At 44.4% G+C, this 18,758-nt stretch overlaps 1 long non-coding RNA gene across 7 annotated transcripts in view; it reads left to right on the top strand.

Moving 5' to 3' along the window:
* The first annotated feature begins 536 nt into the window (after positions 1-536).
* The window catches only part of LOC140487220 (uncharacterized), a 142,823-nt gene continuing 124,601 nt past the window's right edge, over positions 537-18,758 (top strand). For 4 of the 7 annotated variants that reach the window (XR_011962790.1, XR_011962793.1, XR_011962788.1 and 1 more), the window contains exons 1-6: positions 542-599; positions 1,235-1,340; positions 4,082-4,164; positions 7,304-7,390; positions 11,004-11,108; positions 16,117-16,223. This is a non-coding gene — a long non-coding RNA (uncharacterized lncRNA). Of the gene's footprint in view, positions 600-1,234; positions 1,341-4,081; positions 4,165-7,303; positions 7,391-11,003; positions 11,109-16,116; positions 16,224-18,758 lie in introns of all 7 variants that reach the window. The other 3 variants (XR_011962791.1, XR_011962792.1, XR_011962789.1) reach the window with 3 other exon arrangements.

Below are 18,758 nucleotides of genomic sequence, written 5' to 3'. Positions count from 1 at the left end.
TGAGGGCTATGCGGATCAAGCATAAAAGAGGTGTTGAGGTCTGGGTTGGCCAAGCCATGATCTGATAGAATGGGGGAACAAGCTGAAGGGAATGAATGCCCTACTCCTGCTCCAATTCCTTGAGCCTCCGTTTAATTTTTTTTGTTTCCAAAGAAGAGTGTGATACAATGTGAAGATCTCCGATGTTGTGAAAATGGGGTGTTTATGTACGGGATCATTTGGCATTGATTCATCAATCACAGCGATACAGTCATGAGTAGGAAAGCAACTCCCTCCATGAATAAAGGAAATCTACTGCAGAGCTCACACAAAGGGAATTCTTACCCTCAGTAAACTCTCCCATCACATTACCCAACACATCAGTTAAGCGGGACGCACTGCGCATGCTCTCGCCAACAAAGTGACCCGCAGGTGATTGATGTCAGAACTGGACCAATGAAAGGTCGGTGGGCAGATCTGGAGGACCTAGTGGGATGTTGGTCCTCCAACCAATCAAAGTGAATGAAGGGCGGAGCTAAACTAAGCCATGTGATCACCCTCACGCGCAGCGTAGAGTCGTTGTAATGAATGCTCGGGAAGTTATGGAGAGAAAGGATACGGTAAGGAAAGAAATAAACAGGGAAACGAGAGAAAAACTGTGTTGCTATGAGCGGAGAGGTTTTACAAACAAATTGTGCACGTCGGAAAACACATTTGAACGTCCCAGTCCCGTGTTTGCAGTAAATTAGGAATGGCCTCAGCGCGATTGCAGGCCTGAGTGAGCGCCGCCATCTTTATTCGGGACAACGTTTCACTGGACACGTGCGGAGCCGCCATCTTTGTAGGGGTCAAGATGCAGCCAGGCGCATGTGCAGCCTATCTCTAGTTCAGAGTCGTTGGGATCATAGCAGCCCATACTGCTCTGATTCACCTCTGGGCTCCCTCATAACCACTTTGTCAATATCTAGCTTCCTCAGTGTCGAACCATGGGTGTATTTTTTGTCTGTTTGCTACTGTATTATTACTTTTATAGACCCTTTGTAAATGAGTTTTTCACTGCGGCCCAGCCCCTGACCATGTTCTGCTCTATTATCAGATTACTTTTTTCTTGAATATTTTTGACAGTTAAGAATTCTTTTTTCCAACAAGCAAGTGTATTTTCCTTCCATTTCTGACTATCAAATTCTGCACCATTTCATTCCCTGTAATCCATTTTGCACTCCCTGAAACATCAACTGTGTTTCTCCTTCCACAGATACCAGTGATTAATGCCAAAACCCTGTTGCCTGGGAGAGGGTGATGTTTGACTTTCTTGTACAGCTGCAGTTTGTGTGGTGAAGGTGCTCCTACAATGTGGTTGGGTAAGTGGCATTATAGATTATTCATTCAGCAACAGTGATGATTTGAAAATAATGTCCAAATCAACAACAGTTTGTATTTTTATTATCATGCTTATAATTTCACAAAAATACTATTGAGAACTTTAGACATAAGGCCAGAGATGGAGATATTAGGTCAGATGACCAAAAGCATTGCCAAAAAGCAGGTTTTGAGGGATGTCTGAAAGGTGGAAAGCAGACCTGAGAGGTTTTGGCTGTGAATTTCAGGCCATGCTGCTTCAGCAACTGTGGAAACAGCCACACAGGTGAAGTAATGAATTAACAAATGGTTGGGAGACTCAAAGAAAATAGGTTGTCGAGGTCTCAAAGTGTGTGTGGTGCAGGGAGCTCGGGATTATCACAGCCAGGAATTAAATCAAGTGTGAGAATTTTAAATTGAGGGATATTGGCCAGGTGAGACTAGATTGGGTTGGGGTATCTGGTCGGCATGGATGGGTTGGACTGAAGGGTCTGTTTCCTTGCAGTACCTCTCTATGGCTGTATGCTGTTGATTATAATTAGGAGCCTTTTGATAAATCAACAAGCAGAGATTTTGACTTTCTTGATATTACAGGGAGGTTGAATGTGGGAAGCTGGCCGGGAGTGTGTTTGGAAAATGAAGTCTGGAGATAACGCACGATAGATGAGAGTTTTAGTAAATGAGCAGAGATGAGGGTGGAATCAGCTAGAATTAGTGATCTTGGAGTGGGACTGGGCTGTCACCCTCACCTCGCCTCTGGGATTCAGCTGGTGGCCAGATTGTGAATCAGGGCAGTAACACAATCGGGAGCTGAGTGGCCCTGGTGGAGCCTAAAATGAGTGTCACTCAGCTGGCTGTTGCTGAGCAGCTGCTGCTTGGTAGCCCTGTTGATGACACCTTCCATCACTTTACTGCTGATCGAGTGTGGACTGTTAGAGGGAAATTGGCTGGGTTGGGTTGCACTGTGTTTTTGTGTTGAACATCCCTGGGCAATGTTCCACATTGTCAATAGGTGCCAGTGCTGGAGTGGTACTTGGCTTGGTGGGTGGCAAGTTCTGGAGCACAAGCCATCAGTATTATTGCCAGAATATTTGCAGGGCTCGTAGCCTTTGCACTACTGAACCATTTCTTGATGTTATTCAAACTGAATCGAACTGGCTTAAAACTCACATCTGTGATGTTAGAAACCACTGGAGAATGCTAAAATGGATCATCCCACTTTGCACTTCTGGCTAAAGATTGCTGCAAATGCCGTCATCTTATCTGGTGCGTGGATGTGTGAGGCCCCTCCATCAGTAAGGGTGGGGATATCTGTGATGCTTCCTCCAGTGAGTTGTTTAATTGTCCATCACTGTTCACAACTGGGTGTGGCAGAACTGCAGAGCTCCGATCTGTTCCATTGGATGTAGGATCACTTAGCTCTATCATTTGCTACTGATGCTGTTTGATGTGCAGATAGTCCTGTTTGATACCTTCAACAGGTTGGCACTTCATTTTTAGGTCTGCCTGGTGCTGCTCATGGCATGCCCTCCTTTCCTGTCCATTGTGATGGGTGAGAGCGGGATTTACAAACCCATGAGATTACAGATTACAGATCTGCTGCTGTTGATGTCCCACAGTGCCTTAGAGATACCCAGTTTGAGATCCTACAGCTCTTCAAAGTCTGTCCCATTTAGAACGGTGATAGTGCCATTCAACGCAATGGAGGTTTTTCTCAACTTTAAGGCAAGACTTTGTCTCCAAAAGGAATGTGTGATGGTCGCTCGTACTGATACTGTCATGGCCAGATGTATCTGCCGCTGGTCAATTCATAACAATGAGATCAAGTATGTTTTACACTCTTATTGGTTCCCTCACCACCCACTGCAGACTCAATTGAACAGCTATATCCTTTAGGACCTGACCAGCTCAGTCAGTAATTCTGTTGCAGAGTTAGTCTCGATTGTGGACATTGAAATCCTGTACCCAGAGTAAGTTTGACTCCATTTTATTGCCTCAGTGCTTCCTCCAAATGTTGTTCAACATGAAGCAGAAGTGATTCATCAGCCAAGGGAGGACGGGACGTGGTAATCAGCAGGAGCCATGAGATTTCCTGGTCTCCGGAGTCAATGCTGAGTACTCCCAGGGCAAATCCTCCCAGTCTGTACACCACTGTGTCACCACCTCTGCCTGGTCTGTCCTGTCAGTGGGACAGGACATATCCAGAGATTTTACTAGAAAGTGAAGACTGCAGATGCTGGAGATCAGAGTCAAGAGTCTGGTGCTGGAAAAGCACAGCAGGTCAGGCTGATGAAGGGCTTAGGCTCGAAACATCGATTCTCCTGCTCCTCGGATGCTGCCTGATTGTTGTGCTTTTCCAGCACCACACTCTCGATATCTATGGATGGTGATAGTGGTGTCTGGCCATTATCTGTAAAGGATGATTCTGTGAGTATGACGATGTCAGGCTGTTCCTTGACTAGTCTGTGAGACAGCTCTCCACATTTTGGCACCAAAAACCATATGTTAGTGAGGAGGACGTTGCATCATAGGGAGGGCTGATTCTGTGGTTGTAATTTCTGGTGCCTTGTTAGTTGCCAACTGGTCCATCCAGTTTCATTCCTGTGTTGAGACTTTGCAGTGATTAATACAGTGAGTAGCTGGCTGGGCCGCTGTCAGGTTGGCAGGATTTGTTTCGCCATTGACAATGGTTTCATGGAGATCAGGACATTCCTAATACGTTGTTTTTTTTTCTTGAATTCAGATTGCACCATCTGCCAAGATGGGATTCGAACCAGGACTTCAGTCGTTTGTTTTAATATTCTGGATAAAACCTAAATACATCAGGTTTGTTCACTCATTTTAAATATCACTAACCCTGGTTTTGTTTCTTTGTAAAACACTGTCCATCATCCTGTCTCCTCCATCCTCCCCTCCAACAACGAGTGAGGAGCACATGGAGTTTCTCTGTCACTAAGACTGAGATAATCCGATCTGTTGTTTCTCTCCCTCCCGCTAGCCCACTGAGCCCAACTGCCTCACGTGGTGTTCCTGGTTTTTGTCCTAAACCTACATCTTTCTCCAGTCTCTTGTCAAGCCTTATCAGAGCTCACCTTGACCCTTTACCCTAATCTCGCTAAACTCACTTTCCAACTCTCTTTCCTCCGCTGCCGCCTCATCACTCGCCCTCGCCAATTCATAGATATTGTTCCTTGTTCCGTCTGTTGGTCTTTTCTGGTTATGTCCTTCTCTCCCATTCTGTGAAAAACTAATATTTGACCTCAAGGTTGTTGGAAAATCCTGCTCCATCTCCATTCTCCCTTTCCTTTCTGAATTCCTTGCATTTGGTGTCCCTCAACGATCTATCCTTGGTCTCTCCTGTATCTCACGTACATAGTGCCAGGAGGTGATATCATCCAAACACAGTGTTAGGTTTGACATGTACACTGACGATGCCCAGCTCTCCCTCCCCATCATCCCTCTCCATTACTCCACTGTTACTCAGTTATCAAACTGCTTATCACATTCCCACTACTCGATTAGCTGCAATTTCCTCCAATGAAACATTGTCATGGTTAAACCCATTGCCTTACCTTTACCTTTCTGCTGAGCCCCTCCCTCCCACTGGGAACTCTCTGAGGCAGAACGACACTCTTCACAATATTGCTGTTCTATCTGACCCCAAGGTGATCTTCTGATCAGACATCCACACAATCACAACACCAGGAATTCCAATCTCTTAAATGTTGCTTTTCTCCACCTAACCCCAGCTCTATTGCTACTGAAACCCCTTACCCATATCTGTGTTGCTTTAAACTTGAATCCAAAATAGAACCCTTGATTCTGTGACTCAGAATCTGGTTTCAGACTCCCCTCTCAGTATTTACCCTCAGACACATCCTCTCAATATTTATCCTGCCAAACCCCTTAAGAATCCCATCTGTCTCAATAAGATCACCTCTCTTTCTCCAAAATCCAGTGAGTAGAGTCCCAACCTTTTCAGCCTTTATTTAAACGATAATCCCTCCAAACCAGGGATCATCTCATTGAATCTTCCCTGAAATGCCTCCAATAAAGTGACACATTTCCTTATCTAAAGGGACCAAACCTGCTCTCATTACTGAAGATATGGTGGTCTCACCAGCACTTCCACACGTTACTCTCAGGTATATACTCCAAACTCTAATACTGAAAAACTTTGAAGCAAAACATTCCATTCCCCTTCCTGATTCCCTGTTGTAAGTGTGTGATAGCTTTCTGTGTTTCCTGAACAATTATCCTTGGTCCCTTTGTGGTGCAGCTTTCTACAGTTTCCACCATTTAAGTAGTACTTTGTGCTTTTATTATCTCCTCCAAAATGTGCAACTTCCCATTTTTCCCAAGTTACTCCCCATCTGGCAACTTGTTGCTCCCTTCTCCTGTGTATCTCTCTCTTTTCATAATCCTCTTAGACCTTTACAGTTATGCCTTTTCTAGGAGATATCCCCCCTTCCCATTCTTCCAAACATTTACTGGGAGCAGTGGGAAGCAGACAGAGTTGCTATCTTTTTAGGGATACGCTTTGGAGTGATTGGGAGGATCTTCCTACCCATTGGTCAGAATGGAGACAACTTGCCCATCATTAGGCATTAGCCTTTCACACCCGTGTCTTATTGATGAGGCAAAGCGGCAGCACAGAATGAAAGAAAAGAAAGTAATTCTTGTTCCCCATATCTCACTGACGCTTGGATCATTTTCTCCAATGTGTCAAAGAACTGCTGTGTTCAGTCACATGAGATCTCAAGTTGGAATCTCCTAGAAACCCACAGATTTCCCCCTGAGTTTACTGCTGATGTCCTCAAGGGTAATATGTACAGTAATCCTGGGCCACGAGGAGGGGATGCTGTGAGTTTCTAACTTGAACTGATAGTGACAGATTTTATAAACTTGTATTACAGGATATTACAGGTGGACATTCAGTTGGTAATCTCAGTAAATATTCTGCTAAACTCTAATTGAATTACTCAGTATATCAGGATCTGGATATTCGCATTGTGTGTGTGAGTATTTTGTTCCAGATCAATTCATTTGCTGCTTAAGAATTCTCCTTTGAATCATCGCATTCTCTCAAAAGGTCTCCCCAAACCTTCAATGTGTCATGTAATCCTTTTATGATGACCGAATGAGTGTAAGGCTTATTATTCGAATGTGTAATTTTTGTATAAGGATGTCTCAGAGAGGGAGCAGAATATTCTTAAAGGGGAGAATAACCATTTTGAGGGGAGGCTGTTGTTTATTGGTATCAATGACATAGGAATCGAAGAGTTCACATTATTGGTTCATTGGAATCTCTTGTGGGGTAGAATTGACCTCCATCAGAAGGATGGATTGTACTGGCACTGGAAGGGAACAGTTGCTAGTGCTATTCAGGAGGCATTAAACCAGTGAAGGAATGTGGGTAAACCCAGAGAGAGAGTGAGGGAAGAGCTCAGTCTGACGCTGGTACAGTTCAGACGTCAAACAGCCAAGGCAGACAAGGGCAAGGCACAGAATGAGCAGTTACTCTGCATTTATTTCAATGAAGGAGGCTCGATAGGTCGGGCAGAGGAGCTCAGGCTATGGTTTTGAACATCGCACTGGGATATTATAGCAATTACAGAGGCATGACTTAATGATGGGTAGGACCAGCAGCTTAATGTTCCAGTGTATAGATGCTATAGCAAAGATAGAAAGGGGGCAACAGAGCAGGGGGAGTGGTATTTTTGATAAGGGATAACATTACAGCTGGGCTTCAATAAGGTATTCCTGGGAGTACATCCAGGCAGGTTATACAGGTGGAACTGAGAAATAAGAAAGGGATGATCTCCTTATTGGGATGGTACTATTGACCCCTACCCCCCACTTCCCCAATAGTCAGCAGGGAGTTGAGAAGCAAATTTACTAAGAGATCACTTATCTGTAAATATAGTATGGTTGTGTACAAGACTTCTTTGTTATTCATTCACAGGATGAGGGTGTCACTGGCTGGGCCCAAAGGGCAGTAAAGAGTCAACCACATTGCTGTAGGTCTGGAGTCACATGTAGGCCAGACCAGGTAAGGATGGCAGATTCCTTCCCTGAAGGATATTAGCGAATCTGATGAGGTTTCTTTTTGCAATAATCAATAATGGATTCATGGTCTTCAATAGATTCTTAATTCCAAATTTTTATTGAATTCACATTCCACTGTCTGCCATGACGGGATCCAAACCCTGGGCCCCAGAACGTTATCTGGGTGTCTGGATTATCCATCTAGTGATAATCTCACTAGGCCATTTGGCAGGGTGAGTGACTGAGGTATCCGTGGTGCAGCACATCAGCACCAAAGATCCCATGGTCTCTGCGGAAGATAGAAAGGGCTGGGGAGGGAGCTATATCCCTGGTGGTGGGGTCTGACTGTAGGTAGCGGACATAGCAGAGGTTAATGGAGATTAGTGGGTGGCAGGTAAGGACCAGGGGATTATATTCTTATTGTGGTTGGAGGGGTGGGGGGAAGGCGGAGATACAGGAAGTGGAGGATATGCGTTGGACTGCATTGTTGATCAAGTGGGAGGGAAATGCGGTCCTTGAAAGAGGAAACCTTTCTGGGATGTCCTGGAGTGGAATTGCTTCTCCTGAGAGCAGATATGGCAGAGGGGGAGGAATTGGGAGTACAGGATCACGTTTTTACAGGAATATACTCAAGGATAATCAGGAGAGCAAAAAGGGGACTTGAAATATCTCTAGGAAATAGTTTAAGGAGAATCCAAAGAGATTCTACAAATACATTTAAGGATAAAATAATAACCAGACAGAGAATAGGACCCCTTAACGATCAACAAGGCCATCTGTGGAACAACAGGAGGTGGGAGAAATACAATGCTATTCTATTCTGGAGAGTTTGGAGAAATAAATAGTGATAACTTGAAAAGTGTCTATATTACAGAGGAGGAAGTACTGGAAGTCTTAAACAGTAGCAAGGTGGATAAATCCCTGGGACCTGATCAGGTGTATCGCAGAAATTTGTGGAAAGCTAGGAAGGTGATGGCCCCTCCCTGAGGTATTTATATCATTGTTTGTGACAGGTGAGGTGCCATTATTTAAAAAATGTGGTAAGGAAAGGCCAGGGAACAAGAGAACAGTCAACCTAACGTCAGTGGTAGGTAAGTTGTTGGAAGGGATTCTGAGGGACTGGATTTACATGTATTTGGAAAGACGAGGATTGATTAAGGATAGTCAACATGACTTTGTGTGTGGGAAATTCTCTCTCTCTAACTTGATTGAGTTTTTTTTTGAAGATGTGACAAAGATGATTGATGAAGGCAGACTGTGGATGTAGTCTATATGTACACTGAACGATGTTCCACAAAGCAGACTGATTAGCAAGGTTAGATAACATGAAATGTTGGGAGAACCAGACATTTGGATACAAAACTGGCTTGAAGGTAGGAGGCAGAGCGTGGTGATGGAGGGTTGCTTTGCCGACTGGAGGCCTGTGTTCAGCATTGTCCTGCTGGAATGAATATGGGTCCTTGAATAAGTGAATTGGATGTGAATATGAGATATGGGCAGTGGGTTTACAGAAGACACCAAAATTGGGGGTGTAGTGGACAATGAAGAAGGTTAGTTCAGAATGCAACAGTATCTTGACCAGATGGGCCATTGGAGCAAGGAATGGCAGACTGGGTTCAATCTAGACAAATGTAAGCTGTTGGATTTTGGAAAGGCAAATCAGAGCAGGACTTGTACACTTAATGGTAAAGTCCTTGGGAATGTTGCTGAACATAGAGACCATGGAGTGCAGGTTCATTGTTCCTTGAAAGTAGAGTCAAAGGTAGGCAGACTAGTGAAGGTGGTGTTTGGTATGCTTATATTTATTGGTCAATGCATTGAGTACAGAAGCTGGGACGTCAAATTGTGGTTGGACAGGACATTGATTAAGCCATTTCAGGAATTATGTTTTAAGTTCAAAATTCCCTGTTCTGGAAAGGATGTTGTGAATCTTGAAAGAGTTCAGACAAGATTTACCAAGACTTTTCTAGGGTTGGAGGATTTGGGCTACAGGGAGAGGCTGAATAGGCTAGGGTTAATTTGCCTGGAGAGTCAAAGACTGAGAGGTGACTTCATGGAGATTTATAAAATCATGAAGGGCATGGATAAGGTGAACAGCCAGGGTCTTTTTCCCCCAGTTAGGTGGGTTCAAAACAAGATCACATGGGCTAAAGTTGAGAGGGCAAAGATTAAAAACTGATCTAAGGGGCAAAGTTTTGTATGTGTGGAATGAGCTGCCAGATGAAGTAGTGGAGGCTGATACAATTACAACATTTGAAAGGCATCCGATTGGGTACGTGAATAGGAAGAGTTTCCAATGATATGGACCAATAGCTGGCAAATGGGGCTCCGTTTGTTGAGGATTCCTAGTTGTCATGGACAAATTGGACCAAAGGTCTGTTTCTGTGCTGTACATCTCTATGACACTAATAAATGAAAATAAGATGTGTTCCTCATTTGTGGAGAGCTAGCAGAAGCACAGATAATTGTCCTTGGAGCTGAGAAGGTTAAGCAGTGATTTTGACCAGGTGCAAATTTGTTTCTAGGATATCTAATCTGCAGAGAGAGGGGAATTGTTAACAATGTCACAATTTTAGTAACTATTTTCAGGTAATTGGCAAATAATGTGAATATGTGAACATTTTTTTATTCAGTAAGTTCTGAGTATCTGGAACAGTCTGAATCGCAGCTGGGCACAGACTCAGCAGTTATTCATAAACAGATTTGCAGCATCTCCAGAGGGAGAGGGTACATCCCAAGTGGGCTGAATAGCCCCAGCCCCTGTGTTCTGTGATACTGCCCCATTGACTGTGAATGCTGAAGCTCATCCCAGGGCAGAGAGAAGGAGGATCCCACCACTCACCTCACAATGGGCCCCAATAATTGATGTCAGCGCAGGCCAATAGGGGGCAGAGGCAGTACTGGAGGACCAGGTCGTACCAGTTTGTCCTCCAACCAATCGGAGTGAATGAGGGCATCCTCAAGGCTGGAACTAAAGAAAGGCCCATATCGCAGAGATTTGAGAAACTGGAGGACATGAGATAGGTAGCGTTCTGTGGCTGGTGAGGAATTCTATAAATAAGGAAGAGTTGTGAGGCTGGATGAAGTGACAGTGATCGGGAGAGTTGAGGATGGAGGAATTTAGAGTTATTGAGGATTAGAATCATAATGTTATACAGCAAGGAAACAGGCCCTGTGGTCCAACCAGTCCATGCCGACCATAATTCCAAACTGAACTAATTGTACCTGCCTCTGGTCCACATCCATCCAAATATTTCCTATTTATGTATTTATCTGAATATCTTTTAAATATTGTAATTGTATTCACAGCTACCACTTCCTCTGGAAGTTCATTTCACACGTATAATTTTTTTTAAAACCCTGATGTCTTTTCTCAAATCTTTCTAATTTCTTCTCAAAATGAATGCACCACAGTTTTGAATCCCCCTCTCCCCCGGCCATTCACCTTATCTACACTCTTTCTGATTTTGTAAACCTCTAAGAAGGTCACCCCTCAACCTCGTGCACGCCAGTGAAAAAAATTCCCAGCCTTACAACGCAATCCCTCCATTCATGGCAACATGCTGGTAAATCTCTTCTGAACCTGCTCCAATTTAATAATATCCTTCCTATAACAGCACAACCAGAACTGGACAGAGTATTCCAGAAGAGGCCTCCCCAACGCCCTGTACATTCTCAACATGATGTCCCAACTCCTGGACTCAAAGGTCTGAACAATGAAGGTAAGTGTGCTGAGCACCTTCTTAACCACCCTGTCTACATGTAACACAAACTTCAAAGACGTTAAGCCCTCGGTCTCTTTGGTTCCATATCACTACTCAAGGCCCTACTTTTATTGAGTGTAAGTCCTGCCCTCATTTGTTTTGTCAGGATGTTATATTTTGCATTTATTCCAACCCAAAAACTTTTTGTGTATAAAGGCAGTAGGAGTATAATTAAGAGGGAAATCAGGAGGCAAAAAAGGGACGTGAGATAGCTTTGGCGAATAGGGTTAAGGATAATCCAAAGGGCTTTTGTAAATACATGAGGAACAAAAGGCTAACTAGGGAGAAAATAGAGGCCCTCAAAGATCAGCAAGGCAGCCATTGTGTGGAGCTGCAGGCGATGGGCAAGATAGGGAAACAAGTATTTTGCATCAGTGTTTACTGTGAAGAAGTACATGGGAGATATAGAATATGGGGAAATAAATGGTGACATCTTGAAAAATGTCCATATTACAGAGGAGGAGGAGGTGCTCAATGAGTGGCTAAGGAGCTGGTGCAGGGGAACAGGATTCACGTTTTTTGGATCATTGTGATCAACTCTGGAGTAGAGTTGACCTGCATAAGAAGGATGGATTGTACCTGAATTGGAAGGTGTCTAATATCTAGGCAGGGAGACTTGCTAGTGATACTCGGGAGGCATTAAACCAGTGAGGGAGTGGGTGTAAACCCAAGAAGATAGTGAGGAAAGAGATATGTCTGAGGCTGGTACAGTTCAGAAGTCGAATAGTCAAGGCAGGCGCAGGCAAGGGCAAGGCACAGAATGAAGTCGGACTGAGCAGTTGCACTGCATTTACTTCAATAGAAGAGGCCTGACAGGGAAGGCAGGTGGGCTCAGTATGGTTTTGAACATGGCACTGGGATATTATAGCAATTACAGAGGCATCACTCGGGGATGGATAGGACTGGCAGCTTAATGTTCCAGGGTATAGATGCTATAGCAAGGATAGAAAGGGGGACAAGAGAGGAGGTGGAGTGGCATTTTTGATTCGGGATAGTGTTATGTTTTTGCTTAGGGAAGATATTCCTGGGAGTACGCCCAGTGAAGTTATTTAGGTGGAACTGGGAAATAAGAAAGGGATGATCACTGGGAAATAAGAAAGGGGTTTTCTGCGTGGATTTCATCCGGGCGCTCTGGTTTCCTCCCATAGTCCAAAGATGTACAGGTTGGGTGGATTGTCCAGGTTGAATTGCCCACAGTGTTCAGGGACGTACAGTTTGGGTGGATTATCCAGGCTGAATTGCCCACAGTGTTCAGGGACGTACAGTTTGGGTGGATTATCCAGGCTGAATTGCCCACCGTGTTCAGGGATGTGTAGGTTGACTGGCCCTGGGAAATGCAATGTTACAGGGGGAGGTTAGGAGGCTCTCCAAGTCAGTTTCAATGTGATGGACTGAATGACCTGCTTCCACACTGTTGGGAGTCTCTGATAATTCTACTAGTTTTAAAATAGTTACAGAAAATAATATACCAGATCTAAAAGTTAAGGTTCTGAATTGGACAAAGGCCAATTTTGATGGCACAAGGCAAGAACTTTCATCTGGCCCCTCAAGCCTGCTCTGCCATTCAATAAGATCAGGCCTGAGCTCCACATTCCTGCTCACTCACCATAACTCTTAATTCCTTTCCTGTTCACAAATCTACATTTTGCCTTAAAGGCATTCAAGTTGATAACATCAAATGCTGCACTCGGCAGGGAATTCCACAGATTCACAACCTTTTAGCTGAAGAAGCTCCTCCTGAACACAGTCCTAAACCTGCTCCCCCTTATTTTGAGGTTATGCTCTGTAGTTTGACCCGCCCCCCCAGTGGAAATAGTCTCCCTGCTTCTGTCTTATCTAATAATTCATAATTTTATTGTTTCCTATCCAACTTCCCATTCTTCTAAATTACAATGACTATAGAACCAGTTTTCTCAATCTCTCCACATACACCAACCCTCAACTCCTGACTCAAACTAGTGAACCTCCTCTATACTCCCTCCAGTGCCAGTACATCCTTCCTGAAGTAAGGAGACCAAACCTGTACACAGTACTCCAGGCGTGACCTCCCCAGCACCCTGTACAGCTGCAGCATAACCATCCCTCTAGCAAGGAAGGACAATATTCCCTTCACTGCCTGAATTACCTGCTACACCTGTAAACCAACTTCCTGTGATTCATGCACAAGGACACCTAGCTCCCTCTGTACAGCAGCATGATGCACGTTTTCACCATTTCATCATCCAGTTTGCTGTTAGTCCGACCAAAATGGAAGACCTCACATATCCCAACATTGAACTCCATCTGTCAGATCCTTACCCACTCACTTAACCTATCTGTATCCCTGTGCAGACTTAGTGGCCTCTGCAGACATTGCTCTACCTCATCTTTGTATCAAATGTGAACTCTGACACCGTACACTTGGTCTTCAACTCCAAAACATTTGTGTAAATTGCAAACAGTTGTAGTGCCGACACTAATCCAAACACCCGTTTATCCCCATTCTTTATTTTTTGTTGGTTAACCGATCCTGTATCAATGATAATTACCCATAATGCTGTGCATCTTTACCTTATTCAGCAGCCTTTTATGTGGCAACTTATCGAATGCCTTCTGGAAATCCAGGTACATCACATCCACCGAGTCCATCTTGTCCAACGCACTCGTCGTATTCTCAAATAATTCCAGTAAATGCGTTAAACGTGACCTGCCTTTCATGAATCCATGCTTTGTCTGCTCAATGAGACAATTTCTACCCAGATATCTCACCTCTACTTCCTTGAGGGATTCAAGCATTTTCTCCATTAGACACGTTAAGCTAACGGGTCCTTTTTGAAAAATAGTGGCACCACATTTGCAGCTTCCAGTCTGTCAAAACCATCCCAGAATCCAACAAATTTTAGTGAATTATCACGAGGTCTGTTTGTTATTTCCCTCCCCACCTCCCCACCATCTCTTTTAGTCCCTGGGATACATTCCATCAGGGCCAGGTGACCCATCTACCTTTAGGCTGTTATCTTTCCCAACACCACCTCTTTACTGAGAATGATTGCTTCTCTGTCCTCATCTGCCATTGCCTCCATAGGCCTGCGACAGCAAGAGTACACAGACAGTGTGTTCCTGTTAAGGCCAAGGCTGGTAGGTGTAGAGAATGCTGCCTATTCAAAGAAATTGAGGGCCTGGTCAAGAAAATGAAGGAGGCATATGGCAGGTACAGAGAGCTGTGTTTGTGTGAATCCCTAGAGGAGTATAGGGGCAGTAGGAGTATACTCAAGGTAAACCAGGAGGGCAAAAAGGGGACATGAGATAGCTTCAGGAAATAGGTTTAAGGAGAATCCAAAGTGATTGTACAAATACACTAAGGACAAATGAGTAACCAGGCAGAGAATAGGTACCCGCAAAAATCAAGGCTGTCTGTGGAACCACAGGAGGTGAGAGAGATTCTGTATGAGCGGAGAGGTTTTACAAACAAAATGTGCACATCGGAAAACACAAATTTGAACGTCCCAGTCTCGTGTTTTCAGTAAACGGGGAATTGCCTCAGTGTGGCTGCAGGCATGGGTGCGCGCCGCCATCTTTATTTGGGGCAAACATTCAGTGGACACGTGCGGAGCCACCATCTTTGTAGGGGGCAAGGTGCAGCCAGGCGCATGTGCAGCCTTTCTCTGGTACAGAGTCATTGGGCAGGATTTACACAGAGCACATTCAAACTCCGAGAAATGGATGTTTATTTCTGGATTTGTTTCGTCATTCATTTAAATGATTTGGTATCGTAAATGAGTTTGCAAGTCATACAAATGAAGAAGGTTACCTCAGATTACAATGAGATATTGATCAGATGGGCTTTAATTTAGATAAATGTTAGGTGCTGCAGTTTGTAAAAGCAAATCAGGGCAGGACTTATACACTGAATGGCAAGGTCCTGGAGATGTTTGCAGAATAAAGAGACCTTGGACTGCAGGTTCATAGTCCTTGCAAGTCAAGTTGCAGGTAGATAGGATGATGAAGAAGGTGTTCAGTATATTTTCCTCTATTGGTTAGAGCATTGAGTATAGGATGTGGGAGGTCATGTTGCTGTACAGGACATTCGTTAGGCCACTTTTGGAATATTGTGTGTAGTTCTGGCCTGCCTCCTATCAGAAGGGTGCTGTGAAACTTGAAAGGTTTCAAAAAAGACTTAAAAGGATGTTGTTAGGGTTGGAGGATTTGAGCTACAGGGTGAGGCATAAAAGGCTGGGGCTGTTTTCCCTGGAGTGCCATAGGCTGAGCGGTGATGTTATGGAGGTTTATACAATCATGAGGAGCATGAACAGGGTAAATGAACAAGGTGTTTTCCCTGGAGTAGTGGTGTCCAGAAGTAGAGAGCATTGCTTTAGGGTGAACAGATAAAATTTCAAAGGGGCCTAAAGGACAACTCTTTCATGCAGTGGGTGGAATGAGATGCCAGAGGAAGTGGTGGAGGCTAGTACAATTAAAACATGTTTAAGGCATCTCAATGGACACATGATATGATTAGGAAGCGTTTACAGGGATATGGGCCAAGTGTTGGCAAATGGGAATAGACTAGGTTCGGATTCCTGTTTGGCAAGGATGAGTTAGACCGAAGGGTCTGTGTCGGTGCTATACATCTCTGACTGTGGGATCATAACAGCTTATACTGCTCTGCTTCATCTCTGGGCTCCCTCATGACCACTTTGTCAATATCTAGCTTCCTCAATCTCGAATAATGGGTGTATTTTTGGTCTGTTTGGTATTTTGCTATTATTTTTACAGACATTTTTGTAAGTTAATTTTTCACTCCGCCCAGCCCCTGACCATGTGCTGCTTATCAATATTTTCTGGAAAATCTTTAACAGTCAAGAATTCCTTTTTCCAATAAGCAACTGTATTTTCCTTCTATTTCTGACTATCAAATTCTGCACCATTTTCATTCCCTGTAATCCATTTTGCACTCCTTGAAACATCAACTGTGTTTCTCCTTCCACAGATACCAGTGATTAATGCCAAAGCCCTGTTGCCTGTGGAGAGGGTGATGTTTGACTTTCTTGTACAGCTGCAGTTTGTGTGGTGAAGGTGCTCCCACAATGTGGTTGGGTAAGAGACATTACAGAGTATTCATTCAGCAACAGGAAAGATCTGAAGATAATGTCCAAATCAACAACAGTTTGTATTTTTATTTTCATGCTTATAATTCCACAAAAATATTATTGAGAATTTTCAACATCAGGCCAGAGATGGGGATATTAGGTCAGGTGACCAAAAGCATTGCCAAATAAGCAGGTTTTGAGGAATGTCTTAAAGGAGGAAAGCAGACCTGAGGTTTTGGCTGTGAATTTCAGACCTTGTTGCTTTGGCAACTGTAAAAGCAGCCACACAGGTGAAGTAATGAATTAACAGATCATTGGGAGTCTCAAACAGAATGAATTGTCGAGTCTCAAAGGTTGTGTGACGCAGTGAGCTAGGGATGATCACAATCAGGAATTAAATCAAGGGTGAGAATTTTAAATTGAGGGATGTGTGCCAGCCAGATGCTGGCAAGTGAGACTAGATTGGGTTGGAATATCTGGTCGCATGGACGGGTTGGATTGAAGGGTCTGTTTCCATGTTGTACATCTCTGTGGCTGTATGTTGTTGATTATGAACAGGACCTTTTGATGGATCAACAAGTTTTGGTACGAGGGAGTACTTGGGCAGCAGAGATTTAGATTTTCTTGAGATTACAGGGAGGTTGAATGTGGGAAGCTGGCCAGGAGTATGTTTGGATAATGAAGTCTGGAGATAATACACGATGGATGAGAGTTTTAGTGAATGAGCTGAGACAAAGGTAGAATCAGCTAGAAATAGTGATCTTGGAGTGGGACTGGGCTGTCACCCTCACCTCACCTCTGGGATTCAGCTGGTTGTCAGGTTGTGGATCAGGGCGGTAACACAATCGGGAGCTGAGTGGCCCTGGTGGAGCCTAAAATGAGTGTCACTCAGCTGGCTGTTGCTGAGCAGCTGCTGCTTGGTAGTCCTGTTGATGACATTTTCCATCACTTTACTGCTGATCAAGTGTGGACTGATAGAGGGAAATTGGCTGGGTTGGATTGCCCTGTTTTTGTGTTGAACATCCCTGGGCAATGTTTCACATTGTTGGTAGATGCTAGTGCAGGAGCGGTACGTGACTTGGTGGTGGCAAGTTCTGGAGCACAAACCATCAGTGTTATTACCAGAATGTTGGCAGGGCCCGTAGCCTTTGCACTACTGAACCATTTCTTGATGTTATTCAAACTCAACCGAACTGGCTTAAAACTCACATCTGTGATGTTAGAAACCACTGGAGAAGGCTGAGATGGATCATCCCACTTTGCACTTCTGGCTGAAGATTGCTGCAAATGCTGTCATCTTATCTGGTGCGTGGATGTGTGAGGCCCCTCCATCAGTAAGGGTGGGGATATCTGTGATGCTTCCTCCAGTGAGTTGTTTAATTGTCCATCACCGTTCACAACTGGGTGTGGCAGAACTGCAGAGCTCCGATCTGTTCCATTGGTTGTGGGATCGTTTAGATCTGTTGCTTGCTGCTGATGCTGTTTGAAATGCAAATGGTCCTGTTTGGTAGCTTCACCAGGTTGGCACTTCATTTTTAGGTCTGCCTGGTACTGCTCTTGGCAGGCCCTCCTTTACTGTCCATTGTGACGGGCGAGTGCCAGACTTACAAACGCATCAGATTACAGAGTGTGCTGGAGTACAGTTCTGCTGCTGTTGATGTCCCACAGTGCCTTAGAGATACCCAGTTTGAGATCCTACATCTCTTCAAAATCTGTCCCATTTAGAACAGTGATAGTGTCACTCAACACAATGGAGGTTTTTCTCAACTTTAAGGCAAGACTTGTGTCTCCAAAAGGAATGTGTGATGGTCGCTCTTACCGATACTGTCATGGACAGATGTATCTGCAGCTGGTCAATTCATAACAATGAGATCAAGTATGTTTTTCCCTCTTGTTGGTTCCCTCACCACCCGCTGCAGACTCAGTTGAGCAGCTATGTCCTTCAGGACCTGGCCAGCTCAGTCAGTAATTCTGTTGCAGAGTTAGTCTCAATTGTGGACATTGAAATCCTGTAACCAGAGTACGTTTGACACCATTTTACTTCCTCAGTGCTTCCTTCAAATGTTGCTCAACATGAAGGAGAAGTGATCCATCAGCCAAGGGAGGACAGTACGTGGTAATCAGCAGGAGCCATGAGATTTCCTGGTGTCCGGAGTCAATGCTGAGTCCTCCAAGGGCAAATCCTCCCTGTCTGTGCCTCGACCACTGCCTGGTCTGTCCTGCTGGTGGGGCAGGACATATCCAGAGATTTCAGGAGAAAGTGAAGACTGCAGATGCTGGAGATCAGAGTCAAGAGTCTGGTGCTGGAAAAGCACAGCAGGTCAGGCTGATGAAGGGCTTAGTCTCGAAACATCGATTCTCCTTCTCCTCGGATGCTGACTAACCTGTTGCGCTTTTCCATCACCACAATCTCAATATCTAGGGATGATGATGATGATGGTGATGGTGGTGTCTGGTCATTGTCTGTAAGGGTTGATTTCATGAGTATGAGTATGTCAGGCTGTTCCTTGATTGGTCTGTGAGACAGCTCTGCACATTTTGG

This window comes from Chiloscyllium punctatum, chromosome 16 (assembly GCF_047496795.1).
Source record: "Chiloscyllium punctatum isolate Juve2018m chromosome 16, sChiPun1.3, whole genome shotgun sequence".
Taxonomy (NCBI): Eukaryota; Metazoa; Chordata; class Chondrichthyes; order Orectolobiformes; family Hemiscylliidae; genus Chiloscyllium; species Chiloscyllium punctatum.
Note: the sequence above shows the minus strand (reverse complement) of the source record. Positions and strands in the feature narration are given on the sequence as shown.